The 16,721-nt window shown below is 48.4% G+C and overlaps 19 non-coding genes across 19 annotated transcripts; 9 read left to right on the top strand and 10 right to left on the bottom strand.

The window, feature by feature from the left end:
* Positions 1–632: 632 nt before the first annotated feature.
* On the bottom strand, positions 633–714 carry trnal-aag (transfer RNA leucine (anticodon AAG)). Its single transcript has one exon. It is a non-coding gene; the product is annotated as a tRNA-Leu (tRNA).
* Positions 715–1,339: 625 nt separating this feature from the next.
* trnal-caa (transfer RNA leucine (anticodon CAA)) lies at positions 1,340–1,458 on the top strand. The gene is made up of 2 exons: positions 1,340–1,377; positions 1,413–1,458. It is a non-coding gene; the product is annotated as a tRNA-Leu (tRNA).
* A 937-nt stretch (positions 1,459–2,395) lies between these two features.
* On the bottom strand, positions 2,396–2,477 carry trnal-aag (transfer RNA leucine (anticodon AAG)). Its single transcript has one exon. It is a non-coding gene; the product is annotated as a tRNA-Leu (tRNA).
* Positions 2,478–3,102: 625 nt separating this feature from the next.
* Positions 3,103–3,221, top strand: trnal-caa (transfer RNA leucine (anticodon CAA)). Its single transcript has 2 exons — positions 3,103–3,140; positions 3,176–3,221. It is a non-coding gene; the product is annotated as a tRNA-Leu (tRNA).
* Positions 3,222–4,158: 937 nt separating this feature from the next.
* trnal-aag (transfer RNA leucine (anticodon AAG)) lies at positions 4,159–4,240 on the bottom strand. Its single transcript has one exon. It is a non-coding gene; the product is annotated as a tRNA-Leu (tRNA).
* A 625-nt stretch (positions 4,241–4,865) lies between these two features.
* On the top strand, positions 4,866–4,984 carry trnal-caa (transfer RNA leucine (anticodon CAA)). Its single transcript has 2 exons — positions 4,866–4,903; positions 4,939–4,984. It is a non-coding gene; the product is annotated as a tRNA-Leu (tRNA).
* Positions 4,985–5,921: 937 nt separating this feature from the next.
* trnal-aag (transfer RNA leucine (anticodon AAG)) lies at positions 5,922–6,003 on the bottom strand. Its single transcript has one exon. It is a non-coding gene; the product is annotated as a tRNA-Leu (tRNA).
* A 625-nt stretch (positions 6,004–6,628) lies between these two features.
* trnal-caa (transfer RNA leucine (anticodon CAA)) lies at positions 6,629–6,747 on the top strand. Its single transcript has 2 exons — positions 6,629–6,666; positions 6,702–6,747. It is a non-coding gene; the product is annotated as a tRNA-Leu (tRNA).
* Positions 6,748–7,657: 910 nt separating this feature from the next.
* On the bottom strand, positions 7,658–7,740 carry trnal-aag (transfer RNA leucine (anticodon AAG)). Its single transcript has one exon. It is a non-coding gene; the product is annotated as a tRNA-Leu (tRNA).
* Positions 7,741–8,365: 625 nt separating this feature from the next.
* trnal-caa (transfer RNA leucine (anticodon CAA)) lies at positions 8,366–8,484 on the top strand. Its single transcript has 2 exons — positions 8,366–8,403; positions 8,439–8,484. It is a non-coding gene; the product is annotated as a tRNA-Leu (tRNA).
* A 911-nt stretch (positions 8,485–9,395) lies between these two features.
* Positions 9,396–9,478, bottom strand: trnal-aag (transfer RNA leucine (anticodon AAG)). Its single transcript has one exon. It is a non-coding gene; the product is annotated as a tRNA-Leu (tRNA).
* Positions 9,479–10,103: 625 nt separating this feature from the next.
* On the top strand, positions 10,104–10,222 carry trnal-caa (transfer RNA leucine (anticodon CAA)). The gene is made up of 2 exons: positions 10,104–10,141; positions 10,177–10,222. It is a non-coding gene; the product is annotated as a tRNA-Leu (tRNA).
* Positions 10,223–11,159: 937 nt separating this feature from the next.
* On the bottom strand, positions 11,160–11,241 carry trnal-aag (transfer RNA leucine (anticodon AAG)). The gene has a single exon. It is a non-coding gene; the product is annotated as a tRNA-Leu (tRNA).
* Positions 11,242–11,866: 625 nt separating this feature from the next.
* On the top strand, positions 11,867–11,985 carry trnal-caa (transfer RNA leucine (anticodon CAA)). Its single transcript has 2 exons — positions 11,867–11,904; positions 11,940–11,985. It is a non-coding gene; the product is annotated as a tRNA-Leu (tRNA).
* A 937-nt stretch (positions 11,986–12,922) lies between these two features.
* trnal-aag (transfer RNA leucine (anticodon AAG)) lies at positions 12,923–13,004 on the bottom strand. Its single transcript has one exon. It is a non-coding gene; the product is annotated as a tRNA-Leu (tRNA).
* A 625-nt stretch (positions 13,005–13,629) lies between these two features.
* On the top strand, positions 13,630–13,748 carry trnal-caa (transfer RNA leucine (anticodon CAA)). Its single transcript has 2 exons — positions 13,630–13,667; positions 13,703–13,748. It is a non-coding gene; the product is annotated as a tRNA-Leu (tRNA).
* A 937-nt stretch (positions 13,749–14,685) lies between these two features.
* On the bottom strand, positions 14,686–14,767 carry trnal-aag (transfer RNA leucine (anticodon AAG)). The gene has a single exon. It is a non-coding gene; the product is annotated as a tRNA-Leu (tRNA).
* Positions 14,768–15,392: 625 nt separating this feature from the next.
* trnal-caa (transfer RNA leucine (anticodon CAA)) lies at positions 15,393–15,511 on the top strand. Its single transcript has 2 exons — positions 15,393–15,430; positions 15,466–15,511. It is a non-coding gene; the product is annotated as a tRNA-Leu (tRNA).
* A 937-nt stretch (positions 15,512–16,448) lies between these two features.
* On the bottom strand, positions 16,449–16,531 carry trnal-aag (transfer RNA leucine (anticodon AAG)). Its single transcript has one exon. It is a non-coding gene; the product is annotated as a tRNA-Leu (tRNA).
* Positions 16,532–16,721: the final 190 nt, after the last annotated feature.

Below are 16,721 nucleotides of genomic sequence, written 5' to 3' on the forward strand. Positions count from 1 at the left end.
CTGTGGCTTTCAATCCCACTGCAGACAGTGGTGGTTCTCAGAAAAAGGGCACCACTGTCAAAGAATGAGATTTCTTCCACACAAAGGCTGCTCAAATCTGCTCCGTTCCTCAGGCAGGGAATTACTTGCAATGTTTACTTCCGACATTAACACATTTTGCCAGTATAAAAGGCACCAGAGCCAAACAAGTCAGGTATTAGCATGTGAAAGTTGCCAGAGTCGATGCCTTGGTGGACCGAGGCCTTTCAATGCTCAGACTGATGCTTACGGCCAAGGGCACAATAGTGTCAGGAAGGCCGAGTGGAGTGAGGCGCCAGACTCAAAGACTGTTAATCCTTAACTGACCAAAGGTCGGCGAATTCCGGTCCCTTTCTAGGGGCGTGGGTTGCAATCCCACCTCTGACGTGACATTTTTCCCCACACAAATGCAGCCAGCGTCAAAAGGCCTGTTGAACTGGCCTTCAATTTACAAGTGGCAACATCAAACTCTTCAACGGTTTGCCAACAAACTGAAGGCACCGTTCTCAGCTCAACCTCTTTTCCACACCAAAATAGTCATATCACAACACAGCGGGAGCCGACTGCTTCATGGCTCGCGGTGAAGGGGCGCAAATATTACACGCCACAAATTCTGGCAGCGGTGGGATTCGAACCCACGCCTCCGAAGAGACTGGAGCCTTAATCCAGCGCCTTAGACCGCTCGGCCACGCTACCACTGGCAGCAGTTTCCGTTCTGGAACTAGTGACCGGTGAGTGAAATGTGACTTTGCTTTGGGCAAGATAATAATCAAGGCCATTGAAGTGGCAGACGGTAAACTCTCGAGAAATGATTTTGCAGCATACAGGTCCACAGGGCAACACCAGTAATTAGGTGCACGTTGGAACGAAGCAGTTACAACCTTCATTCAATATTTATTCCGACATCAACGTCACTGACAAAACCAGATTATCTGGTCATGATCACATTGCCGTTTGTGGGATCTTGCTGTGTGCAAACTGGCTGCGGCGTTCCCCACATTGCAACAGTGCCTTCACTTTTACAATACTTCATTGGCTGTGAAGCGCCTTGGGACGTCGTTCGGTCATGAAAGGCGCTTTCGAAATACAATACAGAAAATGTTACCCGATAGCTGACAAAATGCGAGCTGTTGCGAGAAATACCTGTGTTTGAATGTTGGTTGCATTGCAGGGATGATGAACTTAATGACTGGCGCTGCCTGTTAAGTCCTGTCGTAAGAATGGGTGCGTTGTGTGTTTGCACAGGAGGAAGAATTGTGAGGCTGCTCAGTAAGTGTGCAGAATTTGCAGCACATTTTCCTGCAGCTGCTGCACGACCATTGTCAGGATGGCCGAGTGGTCTAAGGCGCCAGACTCAAGGACTGTTAATCCTTACCTTACCAAAGGTTGGTGTATTCTGGTCCCTTTCTAGGGGCGTGGGTTCGAATCCCACTTCTGACATTAACTTTTTATCCAGACAAATGCCAGCCAGCGTCAAAAAGCCTGCTCAACTGGCTTTAAATTTGCAAGTGGTCACCTCAAGCTCCTCAACGCTATTGGCGTTTGCCAATAAGCGAAAGGCACCGCACCGCCCACAGACCAACTTGTTTTGCTCTCTAAACTTATCACATTCTAACCCTGTTCTCGGGGATAGGGTTTAAAATCAGACTTCTCCTTTCAACCCATTCCCACACTAAAAAGCAGCAGACTCAAAGCATGACATTTTTATCCTCCCGCGTTGCTGAATTCCACGTTGCTTTCTCGTACTGTGGCTTTCAATCCCACTGCAGACAGTGGTGGTTCTCAGAAAAAGGGCACCACTGTCAAAGAATGAGATTTCTTCCACACAAAGGCTGCTCAAATCTGCTACGTTCCTCAGGCAGGGAATTACTTGCAATGTTTACTTCCGACATTAACACATTTTGCCAGTATAAAAGGCACCAGAGCCAAACAAGTCAGGTATTAGCATGTGAAAGTTGCCAGAGTCGATGCCTTGGTGGACCGAGGCCTTTCAATGCTCAGACTGATGCTTACGGCCAAGGGCACAATAGTGTCAGGAAGGCCGAGTGGAGTGAGGCGCCAGACTCAAAGACTGTTAATCCTTAACTGACCAAAGGTCGGCGAATTCCGGTCCCTTTCTAGGGGCGTGGGTTGCAATCCCACCTCTGACGTGACATTTTTCCCCACACAAATGCAGCCAGCGTCAAAAGGCCTGTTGAACTGGCCTTCAATTTCCAAGTGGCAACATCAAACTCTTCAACGGTTTGCCAACAAACTGAAGGCACCGTTCTCAGCTCAACCTCTTTTCCACACCAAAATAGTCATATCACAACACAGCGGGAGCCGACTGCTTCATGGCTCGCGGTGAAGGGGCGCAAATATTACACGCCACAAATTCTGGCAGCGGTGGGATTCGAACTCACGCCTCCGAAGAGACTGGAGCCTTAATCCAGCGCCTTAGACCGCTCGACCACGCTACCACTGGCAGCAGTTTCCGTTCTGGAACTAGTGACCGGTGAGTGAAATGTGACTTTGCTTTGGGCAAGATAATAATCAAGGCCATTGAAGTGGCAGACGGTAAACTCTCGAGAAATGATTTTGCAGCATACAGGTCCACAGGGCAACACCAGTAATTAGGTGCACGTTGGAACGAAGCAGTTACAACCTTCATTCAATATTTATTCCGACATCAACATCACTGACAAAACCAGATTATCTGGTCATGATCACATTGCCGTTTGTGGGATCTTGCTGTGTGCAAACTGGCTGCGGCGTTCCCCACATTGCAACAGTGCCTTCACTTTTACAATACTTCATTGGCTGTGAAGCGCCTTGGGACGTCGTTCGGTCATGAAAGGCGCTTTCGAAATACAATACAGAAAATGTTACCCGATAGCTGACAAAATGCGAGCTGTTGCGAGAAATACCTGTGTTTGAATGTTGGTTGCATTGCAGGGATGATGAACTTAATGACTGGCGCTGCCTGTTAAGTCCTGTCGTAAGAATGTGTGCGTTGTGTGTTTGCACAGGAGGAAGAATTGTGAGGCTGCTCAGTAAGTGTGCAGAATTTGCAGCACATTTTCCTGCAGCTGCTGCACGACCATTGTCAGGATGGCCGAGTGGTCTAAGGCGCCAGACTCAAGGACTTTTAATCCTTACCTTACCAAAGGTTGGTGTATTCTGGTCCCTTTCTAGGGGCGTGGGTTCGAATCCCACTTCTGACATTAACTTTTTATCCAGACAAATGCCAGCCAGCGTCAAAAAGCCTGCTCAACTGGCTTTAAATTTGCAAGTGGTCACCTCAAGCTCCTCAACGCTATTGGCGTTTGCCAATAAGCGAAAGGCACCGCACCGCCCACAGACCAACTTGTTTTGCTCTCTAAACTTATCACATTCTAACCCTGTTCTCGGGGATAGGGTTTAAAATCAGACTTCTCCTTTCAACCCATTCCCACACTAAAAAGCAGCAGACTCAAAGCATGACATTTTTATCCTCCCGCGTTGCTGAATTCCACGTTGCGTTCTCGTACTGTGGCTTTCAATCCCACTGCAGACAGTGGTGGTTCTCAGAAAAAGGGCACCACTGTCAAAGAATGAGATTTCTTCCACACAAAGGCTGCTCAAATCTGCTCCGTTCCTCAGGCAGGGAATTACTTGCAATGTTTACTTCCGACATTAACACATTTTGCCAGTATAAAAGGCACCAGAGCCAAACAAGTCAGGTATTAGCATGTGAAAGTTGCCAGAGTCGATGCCTTGGTGGACCGAGGCCTTTCAATGCTCAGACTGATGCTTACGGCCAAGGGCACAATAGTGTCAGGAAGGCCGAGTGGAGTGAGGCGCCAGACTCAAAGACTGTTAATCCTTAACTGACCAAAGGTCGGCGAATTCCGGTCCCTTTCTAGGGGCGTGGGTTGCAATCCCACCTCTGACGTGACATTTTTCCCCACACAAATGCAGCCAGCGTCAAAAGGCCTGTTGAACTGGCCTTCAATTTACAAGTGGCAACATCAAACTCTTCAACGGTTTGCCAACAAACTGAAGGCACCGTTCTCAGCTCAACCTCTTTTCCACACCAAAATAGTCATATCACAACACAGCGGGAGCCGACTGCTTCATGGCTCGCGGTGAAGGGGCGCAAATATTACACGCCACAAATTCTGGCAGCGGTGGGATTCGAACCCACGCCTCCGAAGAGACTGGAGCCTTAATCCAGCGCCTTAGACCGCTCGGCCACGCTACCACTGGCAGCAGTTTCCGTTCTGGAACTAGTGACCGGTGAGTGAAATGTGACTTTGCTTTGGGCAAGATAATAATCAAGGCCATTGAAGTGGCAGACGGTAAACTCTCGAGAAATGATTTTGCAGCATACAGGTCCACAGGGCAACACCAGTAATTAGGTGCACGTTGGAACGAAGCAGTTACAACCTTCATTCAATATTTATTCCGACATCAACGTCACTGACAAAACCAGATTATCTGGTCATGATCACATTGCCGTTTGTGGGATCTTGCTGTGTGCAAACTGGCTGCGGCGTTCCCCACATTGCAACAGTGCCTTCACTTTTACAATACTTCATTGGCTGTGAAGCGCCTTGGGACGTCGTTCGGTCATGAAAGGCGCTTTCGAAATACAATACAGAAAATGTTACCCGATAGCTGACAAAATGCGAGCTGTTGCGAGAAATACCTGTGTTTGAATGTTGGTTGCATTGCAGGGATGATGAACTTAATGACTGGCGCTGCCTGTTAAGTCCTGTCGTAAGAATGTGTGCGTTGTGTGTTTGCACAGGAGGAAGAATTGTGAGGCTGCTCAGTAAGTGTGCAGAATTTGCAGCACATTTTCCTGCAGCTGCTGCACGACCATTGTCAGGATGGCCGAGTGGTCTAAGGCGCCAGACTCAAGGACTGTTAATCCTTACCTTACCAAAGGTTGGTGTATTCTGGTCCCTTTCTAGGGGCGTGGGTTCGAATCCCACTTCTGACATTAACTTTTTATCCAGACAAATGCCAGCCAGCGTCAAAAAGCCTGCTCAACTGGCTTTAAATTTGCAAGTGGTCACCTCAAGCTCCTCAACGCTATTGGCGTTTGCCAATAAGCGAAAGGCACCGCACCGCCCACAGACCAACTTGTTTTGCTCTCTAAACTTATCACATTCTAACCCTGTTCTCGGGGATAGGGTTTAAAATCAGACTTCTCCTTTCAACCCATTCCCACACTAAAAAGCAGCAGACTCAAAGCATGACATTTTTATCCTCCCGCGTTGCTGAATTCCACGTTGCTTTCTCGTACTGTGGCTTTCAATCCCACTGCAGACAGTGGTGGTTCTCAGAAAAAGGGCACCACTGTCAAAGAATGAGATTTCTTCCACACAAAGGCTGCTCAAATCTGCTCCGTTCCTCAGGCAGGGAATTACTTGCAATGTTTACTTCCGACATTAACACATTTTGCCAGTATAAAAGGCACCAGAGCCAAACAAGTCAGGTATTAGCATGTGAAAGTTGCCAGAGTCGATGCCTTGGTGGACCGAGGCCTTTCAATGCTCAGACTGATGCTTACGGCCAAGGGCACAATAGTGTCAGGAAGGCCGAGTGGAGTGAGGCGCCAGACTCAAAGACTGTTAATCCTTAACTGACCAAAGGTCGGCGAATTCCGGTCCCTTTCTAGGGGCGTGGGTTGCAATCCCACCTCTGACGTGACATTTTTCCCCACACAAATGCAGCCAGCGTCAAAAGGCCTGTTGAACTGGCCTTCAATTTACAAGTGGCAACATCAAACTCTTCAACGGTTTGCCAACAAACTGAAGGCACCGTTCTCAGCTCAACCTCTTTTCCACACCAAAATAGTCATATCACAACACAGCGGGAGCCGACTGCTTCATGGCTCGCGGTGAAGGGGCGCAAATATTACACGCCACAAATTCTGGCAGCGGTGGGATTCGAACCCACGCCTCCGAAGAGACTGGAGCCTTAATCCAGCGCCTTAGACCGCTCGGCCACGCTACCACTGGCAGCAGTTTCCGTTCTGGAACTAGTGACCGGTGAGTGAAATGTGACTTTGCTTTGGGCAAGATAATAATCAAGGCCATTGAAGTGGCAGACGGTAAACTCTCGAGAAATGATTTTGCAGCATACAGGTCCACAGGGCAACACCAGTAATTAGGTGCACGTTGGAACGAAGCAGTTACAACCTTCATTCAATATTTATTCCGACATCAACGTCACTGACAAAACCAGATTATCTGGTCATGATCACATTGCCGTTTGTGGGATCTTGCTGTGTGCAAACTGGCTGCGGCGTTCCCCACATTGCAACAGTGCCTTCACTTTTACAATACTTCATTGGCTGTGAAGCGCCTTGGGACGTCGTTCGGTCATGAAAGGCGCTTTCGAAATACAATACAGAAAATGTTACCCGATAGCTGACAAAATGCGAGCTGTTGCGAGAAATACCTGTGTTTGAATGTTGGTTGCATTGCAGGGATGATGAACTTAATGACTGGCGCTGCCTGTTAAGTCCTGTCGTAAGAATGTGTGCGTTGTGTGTTTGCACAGGAGGAAGAATTGTGAGGCTGCTCAGTAAGTGTGCAGAATTTGCAGCACATTTTCCTGCAGCTGCTACACGACCATTGTCAGGGTGGCCGAGTGGTCTAAGGCGCCAGACTCAAGGACTGTTAATCCTTACCTTACCAAAGGTTGGTGTATTCTGGTCCCTTTCTAGGGGCGTGGGTTCGAATCCCACTTCTGACATTAACTTTTTATCCAGACAAATGCCAGCCAGCGTCAAAAAGCCTGCTCAACTGGCTTTAAATTTGCAAGTGGTCACCTCAAGCTCCTCAACGCTATTGGCGTTTGCCAATAAGCGAAAGGCACCGCACCGCCCACAGACCAACTTGTTTTGCTCTCTAAACTTATCACATTCTAACCCTGTTCTCGGGGATAGGGTTTAAAATCAGACTTCTCCTTTCAACCCATTCCCACACTAAAAAGCAGCAGACTCAAAGCATGACATTTTTATCCTCCCGCGTTGCTGAATTCCACGTTGCTTTCTCGTACTGTGGCTTTCAATCCCACTGCAGACAGTGGTGGTTCTCAGAAAAAGGGCACCACTGTCAAAGAATGAGATTTCTTCCACACAAAGGCTGCTCAAATCTGCTCCGTTCCTCAGGCAGGGAATTACTTGCAATGTTACTTCCGACATTAACACATTTTGCCAGTATAAAAGGCACCAGAGCCAAACAAGTCAGGTATTAGCATGTGAAAGTTGCCAGAGTCGATGCCTTGGTGGACCGAGGCCTTTCAATGCTCAGACTGATGCTTACGGCCAAGGGCACAATAGTGTCAGGAAGGCCGAGTGGAGTGAGGCGCCAGACTCAAAGACTGTTAATCCTTAACTGACCAAAGGTCGGCGAATTCCGGTCCCTTTCTAGGGGCGTGGGTTGCAATCCCACCTCTGACGTGACATTTTTCCCCACACAAATGCAGCCAGCGTCAAAAGGCCTGTTGAACTGGCCTTCAATTTACAAGTGGCAACAAACTGAAGGCACCGTTCTCAGCTCAACCTCTTTTCCACACCAAAATAGTCATATCACAACACAGCGGGAGCCGACTGCTTCATGGCTCGCGGTGAAGGGGCGCAAATATTACACGCCACAAATTCTGGCAGCGGTGGGATTCGAAGCCACTGCCTCCGAAGAGACTGGAGCCTTAATCCAGCGCCTTAGACCGCTCGGCCACGCTACCACTGGCAGCAGTTTCCGTTCTGGAACTAGTGACCGGTGAGTGAAATGTGACTTTGCTTTGGGCAAGATAATAATCAAGGCCATTGAAGTGGCAGACGGTAAACTCTCGAGAAATGATTTTGCAGCATACAGGTCCACAGGGCAACACCAGTAATTAGGTGCACGTTGGAACGAAGCAGTTACAACCTTCATTCAATATTTATTCCGACATCAACGTCACTGACAAAACCAGATTATCTGGTCATGATCACATTGCCGTTTGTGGGATCTTGCTGTGTGCAAACTGGCTGCGGCGTTCCCCACATTGCAACAGTGCCTTCACTTTTACAATACTTCATTGGCTGTGAAGCGCCTTGGGACGTCGTTCGGTCATGAAAGGCGCTTTCGAAATACAATACAGAAAATGTTACCCGATAGCTGACAAAATGCGAGCTGTTGCGAGAAATACCTGTGTTTGAATGTTGGTTGCATTGCAGGGATGATGAACTTAATGACTGGCGCTGTCTGTTAAGTCCTGTCGTAAGAATGTGTGCGTTGTGTGTTTGCACAGGAGGAAGAATTGTGAGGCTGCTCAGTAAGTGTGCAGAATTTGCAGCACATTTTCCTGCAGCTGCTGCACGACCATTGTCAGGATGGCCGAGTGGTCTAAGGCGCCAGACTCAAGGACTGTTAATCCTTACCTTACCAAAGGTTGGTGTATTCTGGTCCCTTTCTAGGGGCGTGGGTTCGAATCCCACTTCTGACATTAACTTTTTATCCAGACAAATGCCAGCCAGCGTCAAAAAGCCTGCTCAACTGGCTTTAAATTTGCAAGTGGTCACCTCAAGCTCCTCAACGCTATTGGCGTTTGCCAATAAGCGAAAGGCACCGCACCGCCCACAGACCAACTTGTTTTGCTCTCTAAACTTATCACATTCTAACCCTGTTCTCGGGGATAGGGTTTAAAATCAGACTTCTCCTTTCAACCCATTCCCACACTAAAAAGCAGCAGACTCAAAGCATGACATTTTTATCCTCCCGCGTTGCTGAATTCCACGTTGCTTTCTCGTACTGTGGCTTTCAATCCCACTGCAGACAGTGGTGGTTCTCAGAAAAAGGGCACCACTGTCAAAGAATGAGATTTCTTCCACACAAAGGCTGCTCAAATCTGCTCCGTTCCTCAGGCAGGGAATTACTTGCAATGTTTACTTCCGACATTAACACATTTTGCCAGTATAAAAGGCACCAGAGCCAAACAAGTCAGGTATTAGCATGTGAAAGTTGCCAGAGTCGATGCCTTGGTGGACCGAGGCCTTTCAATGCTCAGACTGATGCTTACGGCCAAGGGCACAATAGTGTCAGGAAGGCCGAGTGGAGTGAGGCGCCAGACTCAAAGACTGTTAATCCTTAACTGACCAAAGGTCGGCGAATTCCGGTCCCTTTCTAGGGGCGTGGGTTGCAATCCCACCTCTGACGTGACATTTTTCCCCACACAAATGCAGCCAGCGTCAAAAGGCCTGTTGAACTGGCCTTCAATTTACAAGTGGCAACAAACTGAAGGCACCGTTCTCAGCTCAACCTCTTTTCCACACCAAAATAGTCATATCACAACACAGCGGGAGCCGACTGCTTCATGGCTCGCGGTGAAGGGGCGCAAATATTACACGCCACAAATTCTGGCAGCGGTGGGATTCGAAGCCACTGCCTCCGAAGAGACTGGAGCCTTAATCCAGCGCCTTAGACCGCTCGGCCACGCTACCACTGGCAGCAGTTTCCGTTCTGGAACTAGTGACCGGTGAGTGAAATGTGACTTTGCTTTGGGCAAGATAATAATCAAGGCCATTGAAGTGGCAGACGGTAAACTCTCGAGAAATGATTTTGCAGCATACAGGTCCACAGGGCAACACCAGTAATTAGGTGCACGTTGGAACGAAGCAGTTACAACCTTCATTCAATATTTATTCCGACATCAACGTCACTGACAAAACCAGATTATCTGGTCATGATCACATTGCCGTTTGTGGGATCTTGCTGTGTGCAAACTGGCTGCGGCGTTCCCCACATTGCAACAGTGCCTTCACTTTTACAATACTTCATTGGCTGTGAAGCGCCTTGGGACGTCGTTCGGTCATGAAAGGCGCTTTCGAAATACAATACAGAAAATGTTACCCGATAGCTGACAAAATGCGAGCTGTTGCGAGAAATACCTGTGTTTGAATGTTGGTTGCATTGCAGGGATGATGAACTTAATGACTGGCGCTGCCTGTTAAGTCCTGTCGTAAGAATGTGTGCGTTGTGTGTTTGCACAGGAGGAAGAATTGTGAGGCTGCTCAGTAAGTGTGCAGAATTTGCAGCACATTTTCCTGCAGCTGCTGCACGACCATTGTCAGGATGGCCGAGTGGTCTAAGGCGCCAGACTCAAGGACTGTTAATCCTTACCTTACCAAAGGTTGGTGTATTCTGGTCCCTTTCTAGGGGCGTGGGTTCGAATCCCACTTCTGACATTAACTTTTTATCCAGACAAATGCCAGCCAGCGTCAAAAAGCCTGCTCAACTGGCTTTAAATTTGCAAGTGGTCACCTCAAGCTCCTCAACGCTATTGGCGTTTGCCAATAAGCGAAAGGCACCGCACCGCCCACAGACCAACTTGTTTTGCTCTCTAAACTTATCACATTCTAACCCTGTTCTCGGGGATAGGGTTTAAAATCAGACTTCTCCTTTCAACCCATTCCCACACTAAAAAGCAGCAGACTCAAAGCATGACATTTTTATCCTCCCGCGTTGCTGAATTCCACGTTGCTTTCTCGTACTGTGGCTTTCAATCCCACTGCAGACAGTGGTGGTTCTCAGAAAAAGGGCACCACTGTCAAAGAATGAGATTTCTTCCACACAAAGGCTGCTCAAATCTGCTCCGTTCCTCAGGCAGGGAATTACTTGCAATGTTTACTTCCGACATTAACACATTTTGCCAGTATAAAAGGCACCAGAGCCAAACAAGTCAGGTATTAGCATGTGAAAGTTGCCAGAGTCGATGCCTTGGTGGACCGAGGCCTTTCAATGCTCAGACTGATGCTTACGGCCAAGGGCACAATAGTGTCAGGAAGGCCGAGTGGAGTGAGGCGCCAGACTCAAAGACTGTTAATCCTTAACTGACCAAAGGTCGGCGAATTCCGGTCCCTTTCTAGGGGCGTGGGTTGCAATCCCACCTCTGACGTGACATTTTTCCCCACACAAATGCAGCCAGCGTCAAAAGGCCTGTTGAACTGGCCTTCAATTTACAAGTGGCAACATCAAACTCTTCAACGGTTTGCCAACAAACTGAAGGCACCGTTCTCAGCTCAACCTCTTTTCCACACCAAAATAGTCATATCACAACACAGCGGGAGCCGACTGCTTCATGGCTCGCGGTGAAGGGGCGCAAATATTACACGCCACAAATTCTGGCAGCGGTGGGATTCGAACCCACGCCTCCGAAGAGACTGGAGCCTTAATCCAGCGCCTTAGACCGCTCGGCCACGCTACCACTGGCAGCAGTTTCCGTTCTGGAACTAGTGACCGGTGAGTGAAATGTGACTTTGCTTTGGGCAAGATAATAATCAAGGCCATTGAAGTGGCAGACGGTAAACTCTCGAGAAATGATTTTGCAGCATACAGGTCCACAGGGCAACACCAGTAATTAGGTGCACGTTGGAACGAAGCAGTTACAACCTTCATTCAATATTTATTCCGACATCAACGTCACTGACAAAACCAGATTATCTGGTCATGATCACATTGCCGTTTGTGGGATCTTGCTGTGTGCAAACTGGCTGCGGCGTTCCCCACATTGCAACAGTGCCTTCACTTTTACAATACTTCATTGGCTGTGAAGCGCCTTGGGACGTCGTTCGGTCATGAAAGGCGCTTTCGAAATACAATACAGAAAATGTTACCCGATAGCTGACAAAATGCGAGCTGTTGCGAGAAATACCTGTGTTTGAATGTTGGTTGCATTGCAGGGATGATGAACTTAATGACTGGCGCTGTCTGTTAAGTCCTGTCGTAAGAATGTGTGCGTTGTGTGTTTGCACAGGAGGAAGAATTGTGAGGCTGCTCAGTAAGTGTGCAGAATTTGCAGCACATTTTCCTGCAGCTGCTGCACGACCATTGTCAGGATGGCCGAGTGGTCTAAGGCGCCAGACTCAAGGACTGTTAATCCTTACCTTACCAAAGGTTGGTGTATTCTGGTCCCTTTCTAGGGGCGTGGGTTCGAATCCCACTTCTGACATTAACTTTTTATCCAGACAAATGCCAGCCAGCGTCAAAAAGCCTGCTCAACTGGCTTTAAATTTGCAAGTGGTCACCTCAAGCTCCTCAACGCTATTGGCGTTTGCCAATAAGCGAAAGGCACCGCACCGCCCACAGACCAACTTGTTTTGCTCTCTAAACTTATCACATTCTAACCCTGTTCTCGGGGATAGGGTTTAAAATCAGACTTCTCCTTTCAACCCATTCCCACACTAAAAAGCAGCAGACTCAAAGCATGACATTTTTATCCTCCCGCGTTGCTGAATTCCACGTTGCTTTCTCGTACTGTGGCTTTCAATCCCACTGCAGACAGTGGTGGTTCTCAGAAAAAGGGCACCACTGTCAAAGAATGAGATTTCTTCCACACAAAGGCTGCTCAAATCTGCTCCGTTCCTCAGGCAGGGAATTACTTGCAATGTTTACTTCCGACATTAACACATTTTGCCAGTATAAAAGGCACCAGAGCCAAACAAGTCAGGTATTAGCATGTGAAAGTTGCCAGAGTCGATGCCTTGGTGGACCGAGGCCTTTCAATGCTCAGACTGATGCTTACGGCCAAGGGCACAATAGTGTCAGGAAGGCCGAGTGGAGTGAGGCGCCAGACTCAAAGACTGTTAATCCTTAACTGACCAAAGGTCGGCGAATTCCGGTCCCTTTCTAGGGGCGTGGGTTGCAATCCCACCTCTGACGTGACATTTTTCCCCACACAAATGCAGCCAGCGTCAAAAGGCCTGTTGAACTGGCCTTCAATTTACAAGTGGCAACATCAAACTCTTCAACGGTTTGCCAACAAACTGAAGGCACCGTTCTCAGCTCAACCTCTTTTCCACACCAAAATAGTCATATCACAACACAGCGGGAGCCGACTGCTTCATGGCTCGCGGTGAAGGGGCGCAAATATTACACGCCACAAATTCTGGCAGCGGTGGGATTCGAACCCACGCCTCCGAAGAGACTGGAGCCTTAATCCAGCGCCTTAGACCGCTCGGCCACGCTACCACTGGCAGCAGTTTCCGTTCTGGAACTAGTGACCGGTGAGTGAAATGTGACTTTGCTTTGGGCAAGATAATAATCAAGGCCATTGAAGTGGCAGACGGTAAACTCTCGAGAAATGATTTTGCAGCATACAGGTCCACAGGGCAACACCAGTAATTAGGTGCACGTTGGAACGAAGCAGTTACAACCTTCATTCAATATTTATTCCGACATCAACGTCACTGACAAAACCAGATTATCTGGTCATGATCACATTGCCGTTTGTGGGATCTTGCTGTGTGCAAACTGGCTGCGGCGTTCCCCACATTGCAACAGTGCCTTCACTTTTACAATACTTCATTGGCTGTGAAGCGCCTTGGGACGTCGTTCGGTCATGAAAGGCGCTTTCGAAATACAATACAGAAAATGTTACCCGATAGCTGACAAAATGCGAGCTGTTGCGAGAAATACCTGTGTTTGAATGTTGGTTGCATTGCAGGGATGATGAACTTAATGACTGGCGCTGCCTGTTAAGTCCTGTCGTAAGAATGTGTGCGTTGTGTGTTTGCACAGGAGGAAGAATTGTGAGGCTGCTCCGTAAGTGTGCAGAATTTGCAGCACATTTTCCTGCAGCTGCTGCACGACCATTGTCAGGATGGCCGAGTGGTCTAAGGCGCCAGACTCAAGGACTGTTAATCCTTACCTTACCAAAGGTTGGTGTATTCTGGTCCCTTTCTAGGGGCGTGGGTTCGAATCCCACTTCTGACATTAACTTTTTATCCAGACAAATGCCAGCCAGCGTCAAAAAGCCTGCTCAACTGGCTTTAAATTTGCAAGTGGTCACCTCAAGCTCCTCAACGCTATTGGCGTTTGCCAATAAGCGAAAGGCACCGCACCGCCCACAGACCAACTTGTTTTGCTCTCTAAACTTATCACATTCTAACCCTGTTCTCGGGGATAGGGTTTAAAATCAGACTTCTCCTTTCAACCCATTCCCACACTAAAAAGCAGCAGACTCAAAGCATGACATTTTTATCCTCCCGCGTTGCTGAATTCCACGTTGCTTTCTCGTACTGTGGCTTTCAATCCCACTGCAGACAGTGGTGGTTCTCAGAAAAAGGGCACCACTGTCAAAGAATGAGATTTCTTCCACACAAAGGCTGCTCAAATCTGCTCCGTTCCTCAGGCAGGGAATTACTTGCAATGTTTACTTCCGACATTAACACATTTTGCCAGTATAAAAGGCACCAGAGCCAAACAAGTCAGGTATTAGCATGTGAAAGTTGCCAGAGTCGATGCCTTGGTGGACCGAGGCCTTTCAATGCTCAGACTGATGCTTACGGCCAAGGGCACAATAGTGTCAGGAAGGCCGAGTGGAGTGAGGCGCCAGACTCAAAGACTGTTAATCCTTAACTGACCAAAGGTCGGCGAATTCCGGTCCCTTTCTAGGGGCGTGGGTTGCAATCCCACCTCTGACGTGACATTTTTCCCCACACAAATGCAGCCAGCGTCAAAAGGCCTGTTGAACTGGCCTTCAATTTACAAGTGGCAACATCAAACTCTTCAACGGTTTGCCAACAAACTGAAGGCACCGTTCTCAGCTCAACCTCTTTTCCACACCAAAATAGTCATATCACAACACAGCGGGAGCCGACTGCTTCATGGCTCGCGGTGAAGGGGCGCAAATATTACACGCCACAAATTCTGGCAGCGGTGGGATTCGAACCCACGCCTCCGAAGAGACTGGAGCCTTAATCCAGCGCCTTAGACCGCTCGGCCACGCTACCACTGGCAGCAGTTTCCGTTCTGGAACTAGTGACCGGTGAGTGAAATGTGACTTTGCTTTGGGCAAGATAATAATCAAGGCCATTGAAGTGGCAGACGGTAAACTCTCGAGAAATGATTTTGCAGCATACAGGTCCACAGGGCAACACCAGTAATTAGGTGCACGTTGGAACGAAGCAGTTACAACCTTCATTCAATATTTATTCCGACATCAACGTCACTGACAAAACCAGATTATCTGGTCATGATCACATTGCCGTTTGTGGGATCTTGCTGTGTGCAAACTGGCTGCGGCGTTCCCCACATTGCAACAGTGCCTTCACTTTTACAATACTTCATTGGCTGTGAAGCGCCTTGGGACGTCGTTCGGTCATGAAAGGCGCTTTCGAAATACAATACAGAAAATGTTACCCGATAGCTGACAAAATGCGAGCTGTTGCGAGAAATACCTGTGTTTGAATGTTGGTTGCATTGCAGGGATGATGAACTTAATGACTGGCGCTGCCTGTTAAGTCCTGTCGTAAGAATGTGTGCGTTGTGTGTTTGCACAGGAGGAAGAATTGTGAGGCTGCTCCGTAAGTGTGCAGAATTTGCAGCACATTTTCCTGCAGCTGCTGCACGACCATTGTCAGGATGGCCGAGTGGTCTAAGGCGCCAGACTCAAGGACTGTTAAGCCTTACCTTACCAAAGGTTGGTGTATTCTGGTCCCTTTCTAGGGGCGTGGGTTCGAATCCCACTTCTGACATTAACTTTTTATCCAGACAAATGCCAGCCAGCGTCAAAAAGCCTGCTCAACTGGCTTTAAATTTGCAAGTGGTCACCTCAAGCTCCTCAACGCTATTGGCGTTTGCCAATAAGCGAAAGGCACCGCACCGCCCACAGACCAACTTGTTTTGCTCTCTAAACTTATCACATTCTAACCCTGTTCTCGGGGATAGGGTTTAAAATCAGACTTCTCCTTTCAACCCATTCCCACACTAAAAAGCAGCAGACTCAAAGCATGACATTTTTATCCTCCCGCGTTGCTGAATTCCACGTTGCTTTCTCGTACTGTGGCTTTCAATCCCACTGCAGACAGTGGTGGTTCTCAGAAAAAGGGCACCACTGTCAAAGAATGAGATTTCTTCCACACAAAGGCTGCTCAAATCTGCTCCGTTCCTCAGGCAGGGAATTACTTGCAATGTTTACTTCCGACATTAACACATTTTGCCAGTATAAAAGGCACCAGAGCCAAACAAGTCAGGTATTAGCATGTGAAAGTTGCCAGAGTCGATGCCTTGGTGGACCGAGGCCTTTCAATGCTCAGACTGATGCTTACGGCCAAGGGCACAATAGTGTCAGGAAGGCCGAGTGGAGTGAGGCGCCAGACTCAAAGACTGTTAATCCTTAACTGACCAAAGGTCGGCGAATTCCGGTCCCTTTCTAGGGGCGTGGGTTGCAATCCCACCTCTGACGTGACATTTTTCCCCACACAAATGCAGCCAGCGTCAAAAGGCCTGTTGAACTGGCCTTCAATTTACAAGTGGCAACATCAAACTCTTCAACGGTTTGCCAACAAACTGAAGGCACCGTTCTCAGCTCAACCTCTTTTCCACACCAAAATAGTCATATCACAACACAGCGGGAGCCGACTGCTTCATGGCTCGCGGTGAAGGGGCGCAAATATTACACGCCACAAATTCTGGCAGCGGTGGGATTCGAACCCACTGCCTCCGAAGAGACTGGAGCCTTAATCCAGCGCCTTAGACCGCTCGGCCACGCTACCACTGGCAGCAGTTTCCGTTCTGGAACTAGTGACCGGTGAGTGAAATGTGACTTTGCTTTGGGCAAGATAATAATCAAGGCCATTGAAGTGGCAGACGGTAAACTCTCGAGAAATGATTTTGCAGCATACAGGTCCACAGGGCAACACCAGTAATTAGGTGCACGTTGGAACGAAGCAGTTACAACCTTCA

This window comes from Pristiophorus japonicus, chromosome 8 (genome assembly GCF_044704955.1).
Source record: "Pristiophorus japonicus isolate sPriJap1 chromosome 8, sPriJap1.hap1, whole genome shotgun sequence".
NCBI classification, from domain to species: Eukaryota; Metazoa; Chordata; class Chondrichthyes; family Pristiophoridae; genus Pristiophorus; species Pristiophorus japonicus.